At 37.7% G+C, this 25,062-nt stretch overlaps 2 long non-coding RNA genes across 5 annotated transcripts in view; one reads left to right on the top strand and one right to left on the bottom strand.

Annotated features, from left to right (window-relative positions):
• LOC110479691 (uncharacterized) overlaps positions 1-25,062 on the top strand; it is a 126,721-nt gene that overhangs the window by 82,318 nt on the left and 19,341 nt on the right. The window contains exon 1 of one of the 2 annotated variants that reach the window (XR_002466973.3): positions 19,556-24,839. The exons of the other annotated variant lie outside the window; for it this stretch is intronic. This is a non-coding gene — a long non-coding RNA (uncharacterized LOC110479691). Of the gene's footprint in view, positions 1-19,555; positions 24,840-25,062 lie in introns of those variants that run through there. 2 annotated transcript variants of the gene reach the window in all.
• LOC110479692 (uncharacterized) overlaps positions 1-25,062 on the bottom strand; it is a 181,410-nt gene that overhangs the window by 146,814 nt on the left and 9,534 nt on the right. The gene's annotated exons all lie outside the window — the stretch shown is intronic.

Raw genomic sequence — 25,062 nt, 5'->3', positions numbered from 1 at the left:
TTGTATTGTTATAACTTAAATTGTACTCAGATGCGAACTCTGACGTGCCAAAAGCTGTAAGAGCTGAGCATGAAAGATCAGAAAAGTGACATCTGGTATTGGATGCCCCTCCAGACATGACTAATACCATTGGTATTGTGTAGGCTTTGCCCTTCCTAATTTAATAGTCAAATGTAAAGATTAGGCCCCCACAGCTCCTACAGTATCACGAGAGACTCCTATACTGTATGTCTATATAAAATTCTCTACTGTCCTTCTCCATGGATCTCCACAGATGGTCTGCCTTTGAATAGGCATGCATATCTTTCATATTGCTATGGACAGTTCATCTCATTACTTCCAGCTGGTAGATTTACAGCTGAACCATATGACTCCATCTACTATTAGTGAGAAAGGAGGAAAATTTGACCACTAAATATTGATTTTATGCAAGAGTAAGTTTTTTCTGCACACTATGTGACATATATATGCAACTAGATCCACACTTCATCTTAATTTTCATTTAAGTTGAAATTATTTCTGTAGATTTCCACATCATAACAGCACAGTCCAAGTATTTTTAAGTATTTGACATTGCTGTTATGAGTATCATAAAATAGCCATTATTAAGAATTTAAAACTTACCCCTTCCCTGAAGTTTGTGTCTGATGTCAAGAACCTAGACATGATTTTTTTCTAACCAGGATGATTCTTTCTCTGTAAGTTTAAATACTTCTTGCTGCCACACCAGAATATATAACTTACGTTATTATAAATAATGTATTTTTAATTTATTGTGTATAGAGCAGAATAATAATAATATGCATCTTTCCTAGAGCTCTTGCAGATACAGCCTTCAAATTATTTTGAGCTAGGGAGTGTGCTTGCCTATCCTTCACAAATGGAGAAATTGTGTCATGTAAATCCAGCAGGCCTGTTGCAAGTCACAGAGCAAACTGACACAAAGCTGGCAGCAGAGGAGCATCTTGTCACATATCCTAGTCTCTGTGAGACCCAGGGGTGACAAAAACATGTAGATAACACAGTCTTCATTACAGTTAACCATTATTTTATTACATGTTAAAGCATGATGTAGAAGCCCTGAAGGATGACAGGGAGACATGGATGACAACACTTCAGGATCGTGGAAATGTTGGTCCACAAGAGGAGCAATATGTAAGGTTCTACTAGTCGAGGACAGAAATTCAAAAGGGATGGAACTGAGAAGGTCAGTGTCACATCTCTTATGAAGGAGATTTTATATTTATTTTTACATTTATTCATTTATTTACTTTATAATTACTTAATTATTTTAATAACAAAAATATGAGTTCTAATCAGATTGTTTGGAAACAAAATTGACTCAGTTGAAATACCATGGCAATTCTCTGCAAGTGCTTACTCCATAGCAAGTGGGGAGTAGCTTGAAAAAAACAACCCCAGAGCACAAAGACTCAAGTTTTGTCACTTCATTGGTGTGGAATAGTACACCAGCTCTAATATAGAAGATATAACATGTGAGCCTTGCTCATGGTATGTTAACATTAACCGCCTTTTTCCTGTAACAGAATAGTGTAATTATTTGTTCCTACATGTTGTAGGAGCAGCTCACATTCCCTTGGATATGAATTAGCTCTGTATATTACTGTGAGCCAGTAGACTTTACACCACATCATTACAAATGGTATCAGAAAGACTGTTAGCAAGCCATAAAAAGCATACACAGAGGACCCAAAATATTATCTATGGTTCAAATAGAAACTTCAGGTTGCATCAGGCAGGCTTAACCTGCGTATTATCAACACTGAAGGACAGAAGAGAGAGCAAAACTTACAATTCAGAGTTTCACTTTGGTTTGGCTAAGCACCCAATATTTGAATGTTCATTTGGGTTTCATCCAAGACTGCCTGACCATCTTTGATCTACAGAACTAGCCTGGAAGTCTTGCAAAAACAGAGTATTCTTGTGAAACTTCCAGTAATTTCTCATTCTGGTTGGGCTTGAAATAGAGTAAAAGTAATTTCTTTTTGTGGTGTTTCACAGAGTGGTTAAACTCCAAGCACAGTGTCAGTGCTCAATAAATAATACCTAAGTATGGTCTTTCAACACTTCCATTTCCAATCCTGATCAGACATGGGAAGTGAAGAAGAGTGAAAAAAAAGCCCAAAAGAAACTATCCACTCAAATCTCACAATGTCTTTAACATTTGTGCTTTTGTGGTTTTGAAGACAGAAAAGGAGGCTCCATGGCTGCTTTGCAATAACACAGTCACTGCTATCACTGGAGAAAGAAGAGCTGGGTTTGCTGGCTGTAGTTAGAAGAGCCACTTGGCTGTATACCACATGGGAGAGCCCTTCCAAAATCCATGCTAATAATGAGGTTAAGGTTTTAGGCTAGTGCTCTGGATGACAAAATATATCCCTTATCTTTTAACAACCAAAAGTTCTCAAGCTTAAAAACCAATCAGAACTTTTGAGTCCTTTAAATTCTTGAAGTTTTCTCCTTTATTCTCAATGCCTTTCACATTTTTTTTAAACCTTAGCAAAAATGTCACACTCCTTATAAACAAAAAGGCAGCTGAGGTGCCATTTTTTCCTGTCCTTAATATTGAGAGGGGCAGGAGAAGGGGGATATCTGTGGGACAGCTGGCCACACAGCAAACCCAATTTTTAAGGAACAAACCATCTTGAAGTCTCAGACACCACATATCAGATTTAGAGATGGCAGTGTGCAAACTGCCCAGAGAAATATCAGCAATTTGCATATAACTGACATGAGAAATGCTGCAGCCATTATTAAAATTTGAAGGCATGGGATGATTGCATAGAACAAACTGATATTTCTCTAACTTGAAAGTTAGGCACTTTTTCTATTATAGATCCTTATCCTAGGAACGAAGCAACAAATGTATCCATCCTTTCTTTTGGAATGGAAAATAACGAGCCTAATAATTTCTTTTTCTCTGATAATAAATCAAATAAAAGAGAAAAATATGAAAAACTGATTTTTTGTACTTATCTTTCAAGTTACATTAACTTTTCAGTCTGCTGAAAAAATCCGCATCCAAGGAAAATGAAAAACATATGGTTTAAAATAGTTTAAGCCATGAATATGAGTCAGTGCTGCTAATTTTATGATACATTCCATCTAATTAATGTGACAGAATATACTGAAGATAGGTATATATAGAATATGAAAGATAATAAACTACTCTATAGATAGGATTAATATTTGCAGATACAAACACACACATACATACACACTTATACAAATCCAGGTAAATATTACCCCTATTTTTTAGGCTACTTAAATGTACTCACATTGCACTAAGAACAAAAATACATCATAGTGGAATTTTTCTTCTACACAGACGGTAAAACAAAGATAAATATCCACAAAAATGCCTATTTAATTTTTCCTTTCATAGAAGAAATTTTTTGGGCAATCCTACAGTAATAGGGTCTATATTAGTGAGTACTATGTATTTCATATACTTATCTCTTGACTCTCTTGCTTGAGTTTTCTGATGCAGCATGCTTACACTTGTAGCTGAATGCTGAATAACTCAACACCTTGGAATAAGCTTTGGTTATTAAAACTGTATAGCACAGTGGACCTTCTATTCCCATGAATGAGAACTGAATTTAGAGTTTTCTTTCTTAAGATATCAAGATAACTCAAGATCTCATTCCTGAATAGAAATAAACAACTTGAAGGTTATCTTTCTATAAATAAAATAAGGGTAATTTTTTTTCTGTGTCACTTTATGTTTACCTGTGTTGAATTTTTTGCTGCTGTTCATTTCTCCGTCACACAGCACATAAATAATATATAAATATATATAAATAACTATATGAATAAATAAACCGTTTTTAGTTTATTACAGACAGCTTTACTACATTAAATAACTGAAGATCATCAACAAACTTTGTCACCTCTCTGTTCAGCTCTTCCCTAAATTATCTATGAAGTCCATTCCAACGGCCTATTCTGCTAAGGCCCAAGCATGTGTTGCTGTGACACTACTCTAAAAACTTTTTGGTATGAAAATTCACCTTCTGTTCCTATCCACTCCTTCCTAACTTTTAACAAGTTTTGGGTTTTTTGGGGTTTTTTAATCTGTGTGAAGACCTTCCTTCTTATCTTATGACAACTGTTCCTTCAGAAGCTTTTTGACAAAGACACCATTACAATTTAAGTATGCCAATTAAACAATCGACTGTTAAAAAATGAAATGTGTTTAAACATTTTTAAACCAGATTAAATTAAGCTTCAGAAAAGATGCATTCTGATTTCCTTCTTATCAGCCAATTAATGCACACCAGACATTTAGATCATTTTAACACATCATGACTAATGTACACAAACACCCATTTTCATCATCATGTGTAGATAAAACCTTTTCTTAGACATGCCACGCTGGACTACTAGTCACAGTAACCTCACTATTAAGCTGGGCTAAGTCCTGTAAGGTGATGTGTGCTCACTCTGAACGCTTTTGCTTCTATCATTCCCAGTGAACGGCACCGTGCTGGTTCAGAGTTCCATAACCACCAGGCTGACTAGCGAGTGGTGCAAGCTTGTCCTGTGCATCACCAGCTGATTATATAATAGGAAACACATGAAGCTATTTCAGCTTAATATTATTTTTTCACTTGCCAACATGACTTTGGTGCAACTAATAAAATAAGCAATATTTGTCTATGTTCTTTTTTATGGACTTAAAATCTAAAACCTGTTTGTAATGTAAAATGAAAAAAGTTTTTACTCCTTGGCCAAGCTGGCATATACCAACTTCTCTTCCCACTTCTGGTTGTAATAGAAAGGAAAAGGGACATTCTGGTTTCATATGCTTTGATTACCTTATGGACAAGGTCCTTCCTCCAATTTTTGTAGTAACTGCCCTGTAAATGATTGCAATGTTTATTTAGCCAGATGCAGTTAAGTTGATTCACATTAGTAATCATGTCAAATTAGGCTACTAATGAAAATCCACTACTGAGAAATGATAAAGTGAAAACACAAACATCTATGAGTGTAAAATATGCTATTCTAGGGAGCATCTTGGGTCTTTTAAATATTTCTGTCAGAATGTCCCCAGCCAAGCCCCCCCCCCCCCCAAAAAAAAAACCAACCAAAAATAAAACCAAAACCAAATAATCACAAAACAAATAAAAAACCTAAACAAAAACCACAACAACAAACCCCAAAGTATTAATTATTAGCTACAGAAAACTTGTGCTCTTTAAATTGGTTTTATAAACCTCTAGTCACTTGGTGTCAGTGAAAATTTGCAGGCCTTAATTATGACTCTCTTCCTATGACCCCAACAACCTGTGAATTTCCATGGGTTTTTCTGTGGTTAAAGGCAAAGTAGCTCATGAGTGTCATTCTGTTATAGTTTCCAATAAATTGTGATTAACTTGCTGTGATATACAACTCCATTTTTTTTGTAACTTTGCCCTACAGAGTAGCCTAGAGTGCTGAACCATAACACAAGTGTTTCTTCTTGTGGTGATTTTGTATTTGGAAGAGCAAAAGACCACAGGTTTCTACTTAAATTGTTGTGATTCTTATAGCTGTAAAGTCCCCACTATTTCAGACAGTGAAGAAGGTATTTAAATAATGAACAGTGTCTGAATTTGCCTTTCTTTGAGATCTATGTTCAGAAGCTTCTCATGCAATGTTTGTGTTTTTAGTGCAATCTGAAAAGATATATTGGGTCTGCTACTTTGGGTGAAGGAAATCATTATATCACCCTCATAACAAGCCTGCATTTAGACAAATACTTCTGGCTGGAGACATAAATGCTGGCTATTCAGTGGGCCACATGGCCACAAAACCCTCACTATTGACAAAGATAGAAAATAGGTCTAGTCCTTTCACTGTAATAATTATGATCTGATGAAAGAATTATATGGCTTTTCACATGAACTGGGACAGAATTATTTTTTAAATGGAGCTTCAAAGATTTTAGAGAGGCCTTCAAACCCTCCATAGACCACTGGCAATCCACAGAGTCAGCTGTTATTCTCATTTCCAGCTAAGAGAAACAAAACAGATGGGAGGAGATGAAGAACAAAAGCAGAAAATACAAGTGTTTTGTTTTTCAGAAAGGGAAAACATTTATCACACTCAATACAGTACAAATGCATAAATACTTTCCTAGTATTAATTTTCTGTGCAAGCAACCATTGTCATTGCCATAGGGGTATTATGGGAGAGCACATAGCAAAGGAGGCAGCCCACACAGTTCTGAAGGGGAGGGGACCTAGTATTGAATACCAGCCCTTTTACACAGAGATCATCTGTATTAAAAAGTGCTTTAACACCCCTCCCAAAGGAATTTGATGGGAATTTTTAATATCAGTACTTCCCAGGCAAAATCCTAGTTGTTTACTCTGCCCAGTTTGGAGTAGTGAAAATTTAATTTTCTTAAATTCTTCCATACCTAATTTTCCTTCTTCCATACTGAAAAAAAAAAAAAAACCCTAAATAATTTTTTATGTAAAAATAATGTGAAAGCATTGTGTCACTTAAGCTGTGAGAGTTGTAAAGACCAAATATTAAAGACCAAATGCTATTTAGCAATGGGGAAACCAGTCTAAACAAGTTAACAGAATCTGTTTGCAGTCTCTGACAGTGTCATCAATGGTGAGGATGTGGCATATAAAATTGTTTGTTAAAAAATGCAGCTTGCTGGGATTTTGTGTGGGATAGCAACTAAGCTGCAAATATCCAGTGTAACCTCTTGTCTCAGGCTACAGGGCACAGGTCCCATTGGGACGTCTGTGTTCAGCTGCCAACCACTCCACTTTCATATTATAATGCTATGCTGTATCTAAGGCATAGTCCATTTAGGAGTCTCTAACATACTTCAATTTATTCCAATTGCAATTAAAAGCTGCACAAAGCCACTGTGGCACAAACCAAGGAGAAAAATACAGATCCTGCAGTGCATAAAAAACTAATGCCTTCTGGATTTTCCAAAAACACTGGTAATTCCGAATTACTTTGTTTCCATAAGTGTTTGTGTTTGTACACTCAAAAGCCAAAGTAGCCTGGGTCATGAGACTTTTCTGAACATCAACTGAAGCCCTTTTTTTCTCCAAGCTTCTCAAGACAAACTTGTGATTTGATTTTACAAGAGTTGTCACTTTTGGTGGTCTATGAAACTTTTGATGTCAAGGGCTTTTGTCAGGCTTTTGATGCCAGTTTTTTTGCTTGATTGATTGGTTGGTTGGTTTTGTTTTCATTTTGGAAACTGAGATGAAGAGCATTTAAGAAGTGAAATGCTTACCATGGCTACTAGAGGATGTACCATGGCTACTAGAGGATGTAAAGCAAAGTTTTATTTTCTCTTTCTCAGTCACACACTGCTGCTGGACACTACAGTTTCTTGTTCTGGAGCCCAGCTGATTCATGTGTCTGTCCACTGTGTGAAAAAGCACGAAACCACTGATTGTGATGGCTTGAGATCTCCAGCAGCACATTACAACCTCATGTACTCTAGTGTATTAGACAGTCCCAGGAGTTGTTCCATTGAGATTTGATTGTCCACAAAATTTCAGAAGAATCCCAGGATCATTTTTGCCAGAGACTGCTGCTTGCTATTTTCCCAAATAATTTCATAGTATGGAATTCATGGTCTGGAAACAGGCATTCCTTACATAATGTTTCCAATAGGTAGATTGGAAGTAGCTATCATGCAATGGACAGTAAAGAGATTTTTGTAATATGGATATGGGATCTTCCATGCCAGTTGACTTTATTGCCATAAAATGGCCCCTAAAACACCTAATTTACCAGAAAAATTTGTCCAGGGAAATTTTTGTTTGCTGTTCCAGAGCAACACTGTTGCTGCTGTTCTGGAGCCCTGTCCATGGCTCAGTTACAGTCCCTCACAGAAATTGGGGTGTTTTTACAAAATAATTGTTTTCAGAAAGCTTTAGTAAATCAGTATTTTTTTCATTCAAACCATTTCATAAATACTCTGAGACAACGTAAATAATTTGTATTTTCTTACCACAGCCCAGAAAAAACCTTGAGTCATTTAAACCCAAGAACTTAGATGCAGATGTGTCCATAGAAAGAAGAGAGTCAAAGAGAATTGGAATGAGTACATTTTGTTTGAATTCATTCAACACTCATCCTCTTAATCTTGTTATAACACTCTTCCTATTGAAAATCTCTATCTTCTCCCAGTAGTGTGCTGCAAGTGAAAATAGTGAAACTTCTCAGGCCATTTTTTGTTAAGGAGCATTTCTAGGGTTCTCATAATTATTTTTGCTCTTCTTCAACTCCCTTCAGTGTGTCAACTTCTTTCTAGCATTGCTATGATAAGTCTGAGTACAATGATCAGGCAGTAATTCAGCTCATACAATGTACATAGATAATACAATTTCTTATTCAATTGTAATGCCGTCTGGTCAGCATATACAGGCCATTGCAATGGTAACCTCTTATTAACTCTTTTCTGTATTTTTTCCAGAATACAGTCTCTCCTTTTACAGGATGTTCTTTATCCCTAATAAGTCTTTCTGTTTAACTGTGTAAACAAGCCTGGTGTTGAAATGAACAGGCTTTAAACAACACAGGAAGGTCTCAGTTTTTCACAGTACCACTAATGATTGTGCTGTAAGGTAATATCCCTTGAATCAACTAATTAGAGTCTTACATAACTTAGGATAATGTCTGCTTGTGACATTTTAAAGAAATGGTTACCAGCCTTACTAGCAGCACAAACTGTAGCATACACATCAATATTCAACTGATCCTAATTTTTAAAGGAAAAAGGAAATTATAGGTTTTATGTGTGGTGACATGGCCTTACTCATTTCAGTCTGTTTGTACTTGAAAGGAAACTCCACTGAATCAACACACATTTTTCACATATTTTGAGAAGACATCTCTTCAAAAGGATTCTGAAGGAATACAGGAGCTCACTCACAGGTTAATGTAGCAGCTTCCATCACCTTTAGTCAGGATGAAGGATTCTGAACCTGAACATAACCAAAGAGAACAAAAGCCATGTGAAGTCCTACTGCAATTTTGCTGGAAGCATTATTAAGTGCTTTTGCTTTTCCTCAATTACATCTAACTATGAGACCAAACAAGTTATCTTCCATAAAAGAGGGTTATTTTCAAGACACAAGATGTTGAAAACAAAATTTTGAATCACAGCTATGAAAAGTAAACTATTCTTTTAAGCAGGAAAATTTCCATGGTTGATTCCATCATCTACTTTCCAGCTCAGATGAAATCTCTTGTAAAGTCTAACTTAATTCTAGTCTCTGATTACTTCCATAGAGGCATTCTTCAACTGTCCTGATTTTACGACATCTATTCCCCTTCTATTTTTCTGCCTTCTACAAAGTAATTTTGCTTTTTGTACTACCACTGTTATAGAGTGGGCCACAGTAACACTCTGAAGCTTGGCTGTTCAATATCAACTAACCACTTGCTTCTGGCAACCTGGATTCCCTGGCACAAAACATCCTGCCAGCACTGACTAAACCATTATTGACTGCAGTCTTCAAAGGATCAATATTGTAGACAGCCTTCAAACAAGTACACTGTTGGCATCCTCAATTATTAAAGTTTCTACTGATATAAAACCTTCAGTATTTCAAATACCTGCCACTGAGGCTCCCAAACTATCCAAAATGCATTTCTACTTTTTTGTTTATTGGCACTAGCCCAATAGTAATTTTTTATGCTTTTCAGTAGTTCTGCAGAGTAGAAACTACATAATGAAGACAGTAAAATTCAATAGAAGGCTAATTTCACTTATGTGGCTTATTCTCTATACTTTTTTTTCCCCTGTGAAAGACAAAACAATATCTACATGCAAAAGGAAACTATGGAAAGAGGAGGATAAAGGTGCTGCATGGCTTTATTGGAATGGGACATAATAAAATTATAGGGAATCTTGGGGAAGTGCTGAAAGGTGGGTTGGTGCTCCAACAAAGTAGATAGTCTCTGAATTGTTCACCTTGCCCTTCACCAGCGAAGCAGAGGTTTTTACATTTCAACATGTAAATAAGGAGATATCCACTGAAATTCATATTATCTTTTTATTCTCTAAGTAGATGACACTAGAAGATTAAGAGCTCTTTGAGAGAACTTTTGTTTGAGACAGAAGGATGTTTTACAGAGGTCCTGTGTCAAACTTGCAGCTTTATAACCAGGATCCTTGTCATGACCACATCATTCTTAGTCAAAGGGGAGCCATCATAATTTTGTTTAGAACTTCAGGAGCTATCATTTAATCTTCCATTTCCACCTATCATCATAGTGCATAAAGGCAGGATTTCTTTGCCACACCATCTATGGGCTGTAATGTCTCACACAGTTTTAAGTACACAAACTTTCTTCCTTCAGGTGTTCCCCATCCCATTCATGCATTCATTTTACATGAGCTCGTCTGCAGTAACCGTCAGTGCATCTGGAACGTAAGCAAGGAGGGCTTGGTGGGTGAGGCAGAGGTACAGAAGCAAGCTCCAGAGATTATGCTGGGTAATATGGAACAGGCCTGATATGATTTAATTAGAGCTCATGCCACAGGATCATTTACTCACAAAAAGTATTCAAGGACCTTTGAGCTAGAAACCTCTGTTTAGAGGAAACTTCTCTGCCCTAGGCTCCTTCAAGATGTCACTAGTTTTAAATACATGTGGTTCATTCCAGATTCATTGCCCCCAAGTGTTTCTGGCATGATAGTCACTTTCTACTCAACTCCTGTCACTAATCAACACAGAAGCTGTTGCAGAGCTTGGGGATATTTAGGAAGAATAGATTAAATAAAGTAGAATCAGAGCAGCTTGGTTTCAAGTTCAATTTCTTTTGCTAGCTCTTTATGCTAAAGCTTGCTGCCTGCTTTTGACCTTCTAAAAGCAAATTCCTCTGTAAATTAGGTTAACACTGCTTATTTCAAGAAGCACATTGAGCTGATGAGCTAAGATGTAAATAACCCTTCATAAGGAAAAACTAACTGTGAGTACAGAGAAATTGTGGTGTAGATCTAGGTCTTCTAAGTTTGTAAGATAATTAAAAGATTCTTCAGAAGACAGGTTAGTATGCAACCTTTAAAGTAGCTATTTTAACAAGGTAGTACATTTATTAAGGATGTGATTTCTGCAAAGCATATTCAGAATTTTAAAAACAGGCACACTGATGATATACAGCTACGTCCCTGGATTCCTCATACATCAATATAAACAGAAAACAGCTCTTTGGAGATCAGTGATTTCACTGAGGTTATGTTGTGGTGAAAATCATTGTGTTGGAATTGCGGAGCCAAATTTTGATAGTGGAGGGTCTACAGGAGTGGCTTTTGTGAGAACCTGCCAGACGTTTTGGCTGTGTCTGATAGAGCCAATGCCAACAAGCTCCAAGACAGAACCTCCAGTGGCCAAGGCTGAGCCTGTTAACAACATCCTCTGGGATAATGCATTTAAGAAGGAAAAAAACAATCTGCACAATTTCAGCTTCAACTGTGAGAGGGGTATGGCAATAAGTGAGAGCAACTCTGCAGAGCCCAACACCAAAGAAGGAGGAGGAGGAGCTGCTCCAGACGCTGGAGCAGAGGTTCCCCTGCAGCCCTGGTGCAGACCATGGTGAGGCAGCTGTGCCCCTGCAGCACAGGGAGGTCCATGGGGAAGCACAGATCCACCACAGCCCATGGAGGACCCCAGGGCAGAGCAGGTGGGTGCCCAAAGGAGGCTGTGACCCTGTGGGAAGCCTGTGCTGGAGCAGGCTCCTGTAAGGATCTGTGGCCCCACGAGAGAGGAGCCCACACCAGAGCAGGTTTGCTGGCAGGACTTGTGACCCTGCGGGGGGACCCGCTGGAGCAGGCTGGTCCTGAAGGATTGTGCCTGTGGAAAGGACCCAAGACAGAGCAGTCTGTGAAGACTTGCAGCCCATAGGAAGGACTAACACACAAAATATTGGTAGGGGTGTATCTCCTGTAGGAGGGACTACGCTCTGGAGCAGGGGAAGGCTGTGAAGAGTTCTACCCCTGAGCAGGAGGGACTGGCAGAGACAGTGTGTGATGAACTAACTGCAGCTCCTGGTGGGAGGAGGTATAGAAAACGGAGAGTTAAATTAAGCCCAGGCAGAAGAGACAGGTGGGGGAAAGGTGCTTTTAAAGATTTGATTTTATTTCTCTTTACCTTACTCTGATTTGGATGGTAATAAATTAAGCTAATTTCCCCAAGTCAGGTCTGCTTTACTCACGATGGTAGCTTGTAAGTGGTCAACCCACAAGACTTCAGTTATATTTTCTCCTACCCAGCTGAGAAGGAGAGCTATGGAGCAGCTTTGGTGGTCACCTGGTGTCCAGCCAGGGTCAACCCACCACACTCATAATAGTGGGATATTTACTTTCTGTGGTCCTACCTAAAACAAACAGTAGCATTTGAAAATAATAGCAGTGAAGTAAAAAATACACACATCAAAGATTCTCTTGTTAAAAGATATAGCTCAGTGATTAAATGTGTTCTCTAGCTCTGATCTAAGTGTTACAGCATTGCTCTTCGAAATAAAAAAGGATCTGGAAGAAACTAAAAAAGTGACACATGCTGCTTGCCTCACTGAATGTTATTTTAATACTAATGTGGAAATTTTGCTTTGTGCACAAACACTTTTCTTTAGGGTGGATAAAAAAAAAGCTCGAAGAATTCTGTATCTATTTTACTGGTGATGACAAGTATGTTAATTGCTTGCAGATAACATCTGCTCTAGTAAAATCAAGATGCAGACTCTCTCTGGACTGCGAGCGCTACACTTTGCGCTTTGTCTAGGAGGTCTGTTGCTCTTTGCTGAAGTTTGAAGGGAGCTGAAGCGCCTTTGAATTTTTTGAGAATCTTCCAGTAACTGAAACCAAATCTGCCAGGAGTCATGGGTCATGGCAATGTCTCTCTTTGAGCACAGGACTTACCTTTGAAGCTCGGAGGCTTTCACTGACCATGACGACGAAGTGTGCTCTGGCTGAAACAAGTTCATGGTGATCTGCCAACAGCCCTGCATGTGAGAGCCTCTGATTTCTTTCTGTTTACAGTAGACGGTAAAGGGCCTCTCCTGCTAGAAAAGTGTGAGCCTGGTAAACATAATGTCAGATCTAAGGAGCCCTTATCCTCCACAGACCACATTTACAATTTTACAGTGTGCTTGTGCAGGCCATGCCATGAAGTTGTTTACCAGATGTTCCTATTGAATCTGTCAATCACAGTGTTGAAGAAGCAGCTCCAGACTGTTACAATTTCCTACTTCCCACCATGTATTTTCATATGTGGTCTGTTGCAAGCTTGCTTTAGCTTCCCTAAAATACTTGAATCTAATGAAAAGGAAAATTTTTGTCAATCTGTTATTGCAGTTTCATTTATGAAGGAGCAAGGGACAAACTCCTGCTCAACCTTGAAGAGCAGACCATTATTAAAATCCTAATTACACAATGAATAGCAAGTATAGGTTTGCAACTGCACACTTAATAGAGCTTGTCCTGTGCCAGCCAGGTTCTCACTTAGAATAAAGCTCAGCTGTATACTGAGAGATTTTGCCAATACTTGTGCTGTTGGTGACTAAAAAAACAAGTAATTATTTGGTTTTACTGTTTTAAAGCTCTTCTCCTGTGTACAGATAAACAATTGCACAAATGTAAGATGGAAAAAATGACAAAGCTGCTGAGTTGCTGAACAGAAGCTTATAATGGATTGCATATGCAATCTACACTGTACCTATCTACAGACAAAAATCTATATCAGATTTATCACAATCATTAGTGAACACAAGCCAACGCTCCTTTCCTGTTGTGGCAAAGCATAATTTTATTACTGAGCTATAAAAAGAAAGGTAATGCCTATAATCCTTTGGCTTTGGTTCTTTTGCTTTTTGTAAAAGCATTTCTCTCTTGGACCCTAATTAAATAAGGTTGTGGATTGACTAAAGAGAGCATTTGAACAGCAGCAAGAATTATCAGAGGGTTTTAAGCATACAGAAATAGTGAAGGAATTTGGGCTATATTTTATGGAGAAGAAACAACTAGGAAAAACACGATAAAAGGTAAAATACTGGTAGCTACATATTACAGCTATGAAGAAAAGGGTAATATACTGTTCTCCATGTTCAATAAAGATGAGAAAAGGGGCTGCAAGGTAAACTCACAGCAAGGAGGATTTCAGCTTTAAACCAGAGAAAGCTTTCTAACAAGAATCAGTGTGAAGTCCAGGAACAAATTGATGTGAAAGATTATGAAGGCTGAGCCTGCCCTTTCTGGTAATGCAGCTGCTCCTGCAGTGGGTTAAAGAGATAGCTTAAAAGGGCTCACAAAGACATTGGCAGACATTTTTAGCATACTGTAACAAAAAAAGAACCACCTAAGGGAAATGGTCTTTCTTTTTATAAGTTATTCCTAAGAATTCTAAGCAGGATCAGTCTGAAGAGAAGCTGAGTGGCAGGGTGTATCATTAAATATCTGTAGCAATGACAACATAATTTTTAGTTTTGACCCTGGGTTAGCTAAGTTTTGAGGTGGTTCTGGCTGCACATTTTAGTCGAAACAGGCATACAAATGGGATTTTTAAACTCTTCAACTACATTACATTTGACTACATACTGAAAAAAGGTCACTCTTGGAACAGTAAAAATTCCAACTTGCTGGAAATAAAAAAAGTAAAGGAAATCTCTCCTTTACCCCTTACTTACTGTGCCATCGTGAGGGGAGGATCCTTTCCCCTAGTCTTCTTTCAGCTCAGGAAAGTTTAGCAGGTTCCTGGTGTTCAATATATCACAAACATAACCCTAGATAACGTCAGCTTTGTTCCATCATACCTGAGGCAAGGCTGTGGGTCTGCCCACTGCTCCTCTGGGGACTGGCAGATCTGATGGCACTGGCCTGCAGCCACACCTGTGCTCCTCACCCCAGCCCTGCACAGCCACACTTCTCCCCCTGGCATGGCTTGGATTGGCTTGTTCTGAGGGAATATTCCAGACTTCCCATCTGCCATGGCTCCATTCTGAACCCCAACAGTCACCACCAGGAACAGGAAACAGGCATCATCCCTCCCTGCTCTCAGGTGCAGCCCTTTCAAGGAGCACAGTGTCTTACATGTAGTGAATGAAGGAAACAGCTCCCATCCATCACAGCAAGACATCCCTCCTGGCATCACATCCACTCCCAGCAAGAAAAGCTTTCTGTTATATTTTACCCTGCTTTGTCTTGACACCACTTTTTCTTTTAGGTTTTCTCTAAAGGAAAACTGTAGAGTTTCCCTGCATTCTTCTTCTCTCAGAAGGGACAGAGATAATGTTTCATAGTTATCCAAATTTTTCAAACATTTCAGAACAGGCATTGTGGAGAGGTGCAACAACAGCTGGATCTGTATATTTGGTGCACCAAGAAACTTTGTATTAAGTCATGTGTTATGTCAACATTCATTTCTCTGCAGAAACCTCCAATTACTACACTTGTAATCAGTTTAAAAGACCCCTTATGAACAAATAAAAATCTGAGTCTCAATAGTATAGAGAATCTTTGCTACTGTTGGAAATTAAACAGAAAACCAAAAAAATTTACAGGTCAAATTACAATAAAATGAAGCTTGGTAGATTAACTGGAGAGTGTTTTCAGTGCTGGTTATGCAGTTTACCAGATAGTCAACAAAGTGTCAGCACAGAACACTGAATTCAAGAAAAGTGTGAGTTTGTTGGGTTTGGGGGCTTGTGTGTGTGTTTGTTTGTTTCATAAAAGAGTAGTATCAATAATTTCTTGTTGTAGAATGCAGCTCTGGAATTTCTTAATTTATTTTGGTACAAGCTATATTTCACTGCTTACTCTGTAATACCTTAATAATGTAAATTTAGAACAGGAATTAGAGATTTAATTTAATTTCATTTATTATAATGCCATACAGTTTCAATTTATTTCATATATTTTAATAGTTTCCTAAAATGAATGCCTAAAATTAGGCTCTGCAGTATATTAAAAGAAACCCAACATGATTTTGCAGAACTGCTTAAAACCAGCAACACTTACCAAGGGCATTCAGCACTTGTTGCTTAACTTCAGAGTACTGAGAGTCTAAATTAAGGTATCCATTAAAAAAATACTGTAAAAGCTGTTCTAATTTACTTGTTTACATCTTTCTTGTTCATTCTGTCTGGGTTCTTTTTCCCCAATTCCATAAGAAATCAACTAGCTGCATTCAGATGTTGAAACTACTTTCTCTAATACTGCTCTTGTGTTTCTGTAGTTTCAACTGTTTATTCTTCATGTTATAGAAATAAACCTATTCTAGTTAAAGCTTTTAGTTCTTTGATTCCCTCTGTCTCCCTGCAAGTTTTAAAAATAAGTTTGTGTAACCTGATAGTTTTGCCTATTTACAGAAAGTCTACTGTTACCTCCTTCCTAACATAGGAAAATTGAAATATAAAAAAATTATATTTTTGTATGGTCAACCATACAGTCTTCCAATATTTTTTCATATGGAATGTTTACATTGTGTAAAAACAGAAAAGCACAATTATATAATTTTGCTTGTATTATTATTAATGTATTGTTTTAAACTAATACACACATATGCCATGATGTCAGTGTAACCACTACTAAAGTCAAAGGCAAGAGAGAATAATAACTGCCATGTCAAAAACAAGCCATAAAAAGGCAATAGATAAGCTTATACTGAAAAAGAACCTAAAATCATAGACTACCAGGCTGGAAGGGAACCTCAAGAATCATCTGGTCCATCCTTTCTTGGCAAAAGTACAGTCGAGACAAGGCTCAGCACCCTACACAACTGAGACTTAAGAGTGTCCAACACTGGGAGCCTCACCACTTCCCTGGAGAAATTTCAGTGGTTGACTGCTCTTATTACAAAAAATTAATCTTGTATCTCATGTGACTCTTCCCAGGAGTAACTTGTAGCCATTACTCTTCCTCTTTTCCATGTGACTCATTGTAAGAATGGAGTCTCCATCTTCCACATAGGTGCCCTTTTAAATCCTGGAATATGGTCATAAAGTCTTCTGTAAGCCTTCTTTTCTCAAGGTTGAGCAAACCCAGCATTCTCAACCTTTTCTCATATGAGGGGCTTCCCAGTCTTTTGATCAGCTTTGTGATTCTTCTCCAGCCTATCCACATCTCCTTGCATAGCAAGGACCAAAACTGACAAGTGCTGAGTAGAATGAGAACATGCTGTTTCCCATTGAAACATTGCAAATCCTAAAACCATAAAGTCACTTGCATTATGACCTTTCAGTTCCTGCTTTCTGGCAATGGTGCAAGATTGGCAAAACTGAGTTCTTTTTCATTTGGGGGGAAGGGGCTTTTGTTGTGGATATTTTTCCCCCTTCTCTCATTATTCTCTACTTAGATACTTAAGATTATTAACTACCATGAACTTAATGTCTAAATTTAGAAATAACAAAGCCTATTTCAGCAGCACCATTTCAAGATTTCTTTCTGTTCTAAGATGCCTGTTATTACAGAGCAAAATTAATATAATTGCATCCATGGCTTGGAAGCCCTCAGTTGAGAGAAGATCCCTAATACACTGTACCATAAGTGTAACCAGTCTAACGAGTCAGCAAAAACACAGCTCATTTCTGAGGCTGCCTTGCTTTAACAATATACCCAGAGAAACAACCTTTGAAGAAGTTCCCACTGGAAATCAAACTAAAGACATGAGGTCAAATCACATTTGCAAAAAAAGTTCCAAAATGAAAAAGGAAGGATAGGAGGGAGGAAAAGAGGGAAATAAGGAGCAAACATTGTTTAGAGTAAAACTCCTGCAGACTTAGGTTCAAACTTGACCCTAGTGGTATCTGCTTAGAAAGCTGAAAGTAAGGTAATCCTAGCAGACTTGCCTAGAAGGTCACATATTTGTCAGGTGTGAAGCCAGAAATCTAAAAATATCAATGAGAAATAAAAATATACAAAAATTACAGAGCTTTCCCACAGATTATAGTGTGCAGATTATATTGTGATAGAGGCTAAAATAACTTCTTTTTAAAGCTGCAGGATTTAAGAAGGCTCAAATCTACACCTTGAAGATGTTGAATGCACTGGAATAATATTTTTGGGTTTTAATTGCCTGACCATATGCCTCCTATTTAAGGAATTGCATATTTAAATTGTCAGTTGTTCATTGATAAACTGCTTTAGAGACTGTGATTACACAATTTGACAATTTTCTCTGAGGCACACAAAGAAAAGAAAAATGCACAATTCCCAGTTTATTTATGCTTTCAACCATTCCCTCTTTCCAAAAGGAAGAGCCCTAGTCACTTGTTTCAGAAGGAAAGAGGCAAGATTTATCTTAGGTGCCACTGAAGGTTAGAGCAGAATATTACAAGAAATCAAAGGATACCATGGAGAAGATGAAAAGATGGAAGACTGAAAAAAACACACTAAAATGCAAAGAGGGAAATTTGCATCCTATGTCTGTTGTCAGGAAGGGAAAAACTCCCACTAACAAAATCTCAGTGTTTTACAGCTGGTATCACAGTGTCCCCCATGAAAAGATCTTGAGGCACTTGGAAGAAGATTTGGTGTTTCTCTGAGCAGAGACACAGAATCCATCCTCTGTTAGAAGTAAACATTGTCACAAAAGGGAAAGCCTATGGATATTACCGCAATAGATGGAAATCTCTTATCAGTGCCGAGTGGGATTCAGTACTGAAGTACAACTGCATGTAAAGTGCATGCTTTAAAAACAGCTTCATAGCAGTGCCAAGTCATACCAAAGTCATCTTTTAGCTATGTTAGTCTGTGTAAAAAACAATGAGCTATACCAAATCCCCAAGGGAAGGGAGGCTTTGAAGGATGGAGTACGCAAAAAATGGGAGTCAGCACTGACTGATGAATACTGCTTTCTTAATGGAACAGTAGTCAAATCTCTTCCCTGTGTGTTTGCAGTAGGTGGTATGTGCTAGGCTACTGCTGGCAAGTACCAGGAGAAGGCATAGATAAGATAGGAAGAGAACACTTCCTCCTCTGCTTTCTGTGTTAACTGAAACATAAAGTGGATAAAAAGATGTATTTTGTGAAGTTGGCTCAGAAAGCTTCAACTCCCCCTGCACCTGGGTCCTGATAAATGTCACCCATATGACACACCACTCTGTTCTCATACATCTTTAACCTCACTCCAGTCTTACTCTTTAATCCATCTCTCATCCCCACGCAGAACTGTACTGTTTATATAACAAGCAATGAAGGAGATAACCAGCAGGAGCAAGAAAAGGTTTTAGGCAAAAAATATCATTTAAAACAAAATACAAAATGCAGATTAGCTCTACTGTTATCTTTAAATACAGTGCCTTATTCAGTGTTAAATGAAAACTACTAGCCATTTTTCAGGACAGAGTTACAAGTTGGTCCTGAACATCTACAAATTCCACTTGTATTAAGCAAATTTGTCTATAAATCCAGCTCATTGTTTAAGATACATTTTAAAATTTTCTTACTTAAATGTTAATTCAATTTATGTTTGTTACTTGTAGGAGGAGTCTGTTTGGCACAAACTTCTTCCACAGCATATATGCAATAACTTTAAAGAGCTTTTGGGAAGTCCATCAGAAAAAGAAACAAGGAAAAATTTAAAATACTATCTCTGACTTATCATTAGATATTAAAGTCCATGTCCACCCATAGATAAGTCATATTACATTGAACTCAGAGAGTGCCATCAGCACTCAGAGAGTACTGAACACCTGTTCTCAGGGTAATGCAGTGTGAATGATACCCAGTTTTTTTAAAAGTCTAATCCATTAATTTCCACAGTGATGTTTCAAAGCAAAGTTTTAGCATTTAGGAGTTTTGTGCCTAATACTAGATAGTGTGATCTAGGAGGCTGTAAAGCATTGACTAACATTCTTTGGAAAAGTTTGGATATTTCCTTGATGTGTTTCTTCTTATCTTTGTTTCAAGTTTATCAAGATCCAGATAGGGGAATCTCATGTTATATAGGTCTAATATTCTTGCATGTTGCTGGAGTCCTCAGTTTGGTGGAAATTACCACAGTCTGAGGAATGCTGATCTCAGTTTCATAGCTTTTTGCTTTGTTATTGCTTATTTATTTATTTATTTATTTATTTGCAAAAGCATTCAGAAGATCTAAGCATATGTGTATGGAAAATGCTAAATTGGATGTAAAATTAATACCTAAAGTTAAATAAACAACAAAGTGATTCCTTCAACATGAACTCCACAAATTCCCATCTCATAGGGATAAAATAGACCTGGAAGGGAAGGCTTGGGTTGCTGTTTTTTCACAGAAACATAATAATAATGTAATTCATAAAGTCACAGCATTTCTTCAGAAAGAAGAATGCAAGGAAACAATGTGTGCATGCTACAATAAAACATAAACCATGCTGGGAAATAATTTCCTACAATTTAGCTCAGGATTAGAAATGCTGAATAAAAAAGATCAACATTCAAAAGAGAGAAATAACCAGGAAAGCACTTAAGACACCAAAGAACTGGAAATCACCTGAACCTGTTGCCATCTGTGGGTTTGGTGTAGTTGCTCATGTGCCTGCACAAGGGATTACCACAGCCGTAGTTCTACATTGCGAGATGCCAGTGAATGGATGACACATAGGAAAACACACCAGATTTTTAAGTACTGGCCAACCAAACGTTGGTCTCCTGCTGTGTGGAGATCATTGACATTTATGGTGTCAAACCTAACCTCTGACCATTTAGTCAACCAAGAGGGATGAAAATGAAATACAAGAAATGCAACAGATTCATGGCGGATTCACAAGCTCATTGTGGAGACTGCTAAATGTAAAAAAAATGATTCTGTAGAGTAATGTGGACAGGTTAAAAAGACTTTGATTCAGTCATGGTAATGAGAACATCAGGATTGCAAACAGCTTCTGTAAATGTGTATATCCTCTCCTGAGTTTAACTGACTGTGTCATGAGGGTGCCATGAGGGCCAGTGGCTCCTTGGCCCATGGTGGATGGCAGTACACTGGTGGCAAGGGCAGCTGGGGACAGCAGGACCAGCCCCAGCCATGGACATTGGGCACTCCCCTGGGAATGGACTGAGGATTGGCTTGCGGGTGAGCCTGGCTCAGTGGATGCACAGCTGAGCAAGGCAGGGCTGTGAAGAGTTGGAAGGTGGCCCTGCTGTGGAAGTTCTGGGGCAGGTGCTGATGGCCTTTGGGGGGCTGAAATGGGGCCCTGGGATGTGGACAGGGTTTGAGAGCACCTGAAAGGGATGGCCAGGGTCAGTAAGGCCTATGGATACATAAATAAATCTTTAGTTTTATCTGACTTTATCTCAGTTTTATTTGTCAAACTGATTATTTTTGTAATGAATTACATCACAATAGAAAAAAACTGTTTACCTTTATCTTAGTTATCATCCAATCATACAAGTGATTTCAGGGTACCTCATAAAGTCCAACTACCTATTTCTCAAAGGACTGGCAGTCTGTGGTGGCAATCTGCTGTTGGTCTGCTGTTGTACTGCCCAGGTCTCACTGTATGACTAAGGCTATTAAAGAGGATGCAGAATATTCTTCCACTAACTTGAACTTTACAGTCAAAAGAAGAGGTAACAGATTGCAGTACATGAATGGAAAGGGTTAGGGTTAGGGTTAGGGTTAGGTCAGCTAGTGAATACTGATGAGTACTCTAGTCCAGAAGACACTGAGGAGCACTTGGATGGGCTGTGCCCTCTCACAATGTTCTCCTAATGTCAAACAAAACCCTGCAGTGACCATATAAGAAGGGGGCAAAGACAAAATTTTGGAAACAAGCCATAAAGAAATGAATTATTTGAATATATAAGAATTCATTAGACCTTCTGTATAAATCTCAAATCATTCAACAGCAAGCAAGAGTAGCCTTTCCCTCTTTGACAAATAGGCTAAAATCTACACCAAACTGATCTCATTCAGGATTACCTAATCCCCAGTGGCAATGCTAAAAACCATGCTGTTCTTTGCACACTACATTGCACTCTTTTGCCCTTAAAACTTTTCTACAAAGGGCTCTGTAACCTGCAGATAAATGCCATTCAACATTGAATTTTTATGAATACAGTACTCTCTTGTGATACTTCAAAAATCCAATAGGCTGTATGAACATGTAGACAATAATGATCTATTTCTGAAAGCCAAAACTACATGGAACCAAAATATTAGAGTCTTCATAGTTTTCTAAGGCCACCCAGAAGCAGAATTAATGAATGTTTTAAGTACACCTTCTTATGTGCATCTACAGCAAAGGCTCCTCCATGAATGAATAGGAAATAAATCTCAGGCCTTCTGTAGAAAGTCCACTTCACAGAGAGATTAATTTCATGTATATTTTGAGATACGCTATTTAAAAAGGAATTATTTTAACTTTAAACAATTTAGACATCAAAAATTTGGATGTTCTTTTTGGAGAGCAACTGTCACAGTACAAATCCTGTTTCATTAATTTAAACTATAATAGACAGCTATAGACTATAAATAAATAAAATATATTTATCCTGCAGCTACTGTCCTTTCCTGGCATGTTCTACCTGATTGAAGGTGTCATAAAATAGTGTCAATAAACCTTTGGCGATCCTTCTTGTGCTGTACTACTTTCTCTCCAGCATCACCTTTCCTATTGGTACTCTTAGATTTTTTTTCTGTGCTGTAGTAGTTTTAGCAGCTGACCTCTTAGAGCATGCATTTATCTTCTGACTTTCATGTGCCTTAACTATTGTATAACAAAAGTCTGCTTCACAGAGCTCTGAGCAACTTTCCCTCGTAGAGGCCATGGCAAGAGGTATGGGCTGACAGACTCGTCTCTGTGTCTCCTGATATTATTCATTGTGCAGTCCTGGGCCAACCATAGTCTCCATGGTCTTTTCAGTTTACATTCCTTGTTCTGGAAGATGCCAAGAAACAGCAAGAAAGCATTTATTAAATTAGACAGGGAGACATTACAAAACAGGAAGGGAGCTGGATGGATGAGTATTTATCTTCTGAAGGTCCCAGCAAAAGCCTTGTTCAAATTGCTGGAGATTTTATTTGGTTTGGTAAGCTATAGGCTTCTACTACACTTCATTGGCTTAACTCCTCTATTTAAATCTCATGTGCATTTGTGGCCTTTATGGAGATAACAAAGAAGTATGTTATTTTGGGTAGGGCTATACAGGTGTAATGGGGTGAACTTACTGCTTATTTGTCATCAGTGGGAAATTGTTCCTAATAAAACAAAGGTCACAGAGAGGGCACCAAGTTTTTTGTCATTTAAGATCTTCCTTTTTCAAGCGGGTAAAAAGGTACAACATGTATGACTCCAAACTTGAGATTAGCTGAAACAAACCATTTGTTGCATTCTAAACTCAGAATGAACGATTACTTTCTATAGGCTCTATTCTGCAAAAAGTCCAATTTTTGTGGTTTTGGCAATAGTTTCCTTGTGGGGTTCAATGTTTTAATTTTCACTGAGCTGAAGTTTCAATCAAGAGCCAGAAGTTTCTCCACACCTCTCCCTTGAGAATCAGCCTGGAGGTTCTGGCAGCAGTTATTTTCAAATATTGAAAAGATGTCATGATCCCAAAGCACATAGTTTTTGCCTTATATTTACTCATCCTTGTAGTCTACCTTAACCCTGTCTTGACATGGGTCAAGGGTTAATGTTAGCATATATATATTTAAACAGAAAGCAAGAACTGATCAGCTGCTTTCTCTTTTGAAGATATATGGGTAGAAGCAAATATCAGTAACATAGAGGGAGAAATAAAAAAATAATCCTATAGATGGTGCAATTATCTTCAACTAGCCCTAAATTCAGAAAATAAAGAGTCAAGGTTAAGCTTAAGAATCCCAAACACATTAGCATGTGAAAATGCAGGAGAATTAACTGTAAATTTACTTATCTTACACACTTCTACTACATATATTTTGGCTATAACTTCTCTGTAGCTTGAGTAGCTCCATACATTGTAATATAAAATAAACTGTGATGAAGGTATTCCAATGTGATACCTGAATAAAAACCAAAATATTTTTAAGAGACACTCATTTTCCCCAGTGTTGCTTAATTCCAAGAAGAAGAAACAAAACAAAACAAAACACAAACAAAACCACACAAAAACAAAACCAAAAATCAAAACCAACAAACAAAATCCCCAAAACAAAACAAAAACCAAACAAACTAAAACAAAAACAAAGAAGAATTTTGGTTGTCTCTTTTTAATCTAACATTATAATAATTATTATGATAATTCCGCTACCTCATCTCATTTTCTGAATTTTGAGGTGATGAAAACTGCATAATATCCAGGAGCAAATTTTTTCTGCATAGCATATGCAGACTTTCAAATATGAGCTGTAACAATTGTCTGGAGTCATACACGTAGCAGCAAAGGTTTAAATACAACAGATTTACCCTAATATTTGTGCTTGTGACTTTGCAATCTAAAAAACATTCAGCAATTTCTATATGAGCTACATAAACACAGACATTGTATAAATCCACACATTTTAATGCACAATGGAATATTAGGTGAGTTTGCAATTTTAATATGCCATGGGGAGTATTAGATACAGGAAAGTGCATTGACAGTGTCTCTAGCCCAATGACATGATTAAAATGCATTTTCTCACAGGGTGTATGGGTAAACAGATGCAAAGGGAGCTCCAAAATCTCCTAACTTCCATTGAAATTAATATAGATTATGTGCCTCGGGATATTATGCATACAGAGTATTGGTGTGGAACTGCAAATGTCCAAAAGGCCTTTAAAATGTAGTTGTAAAAACTGATCCTGGTGTTTGTTCTCACTTAGGTAAGTAAGAAAGCAGCAAGAGAGCATCTCCCAGCCACCAGGTCCATGTCCTTCCTCTGCTCAGTAGCAATGAGCAGGTAGGCTAAATTGTGTCCAGTTCTTTGGTATTTTGAAATAAATATAGTGAGTACAAAAGTTATCTATTTTCCAGGTATGCCTTAATTCATTCCCACAGGAAGACAAATCAAGTCTTTCTAGAAGTCTGAAGGAGAAATGCTTTTTGTTAAAGAAATAGTTCTGGCATTTGAAACAACTGAGTATTTTTTCCTGTTTACATATAGAAGGTAGCAACAGTATTTT

The sequence above is a fragment of the Lonchura striata genome, chromosome 3 (genome assembly GCF_050655825.1).
Source record: "Lonchura striata isolate lonStrDom1 chromosome 3, ASM5065582v1, whole genome shotgun sequence".
NCBI classification, from domain to species: Eukaryota; Metazoa; Chordata; class Aves; order Passeriformes; family Estrildidae; genus Lonchura; species Lonchura striata.
This window is presented reverse-complemented; position numbering and strand designations above follow the sequence as displayed.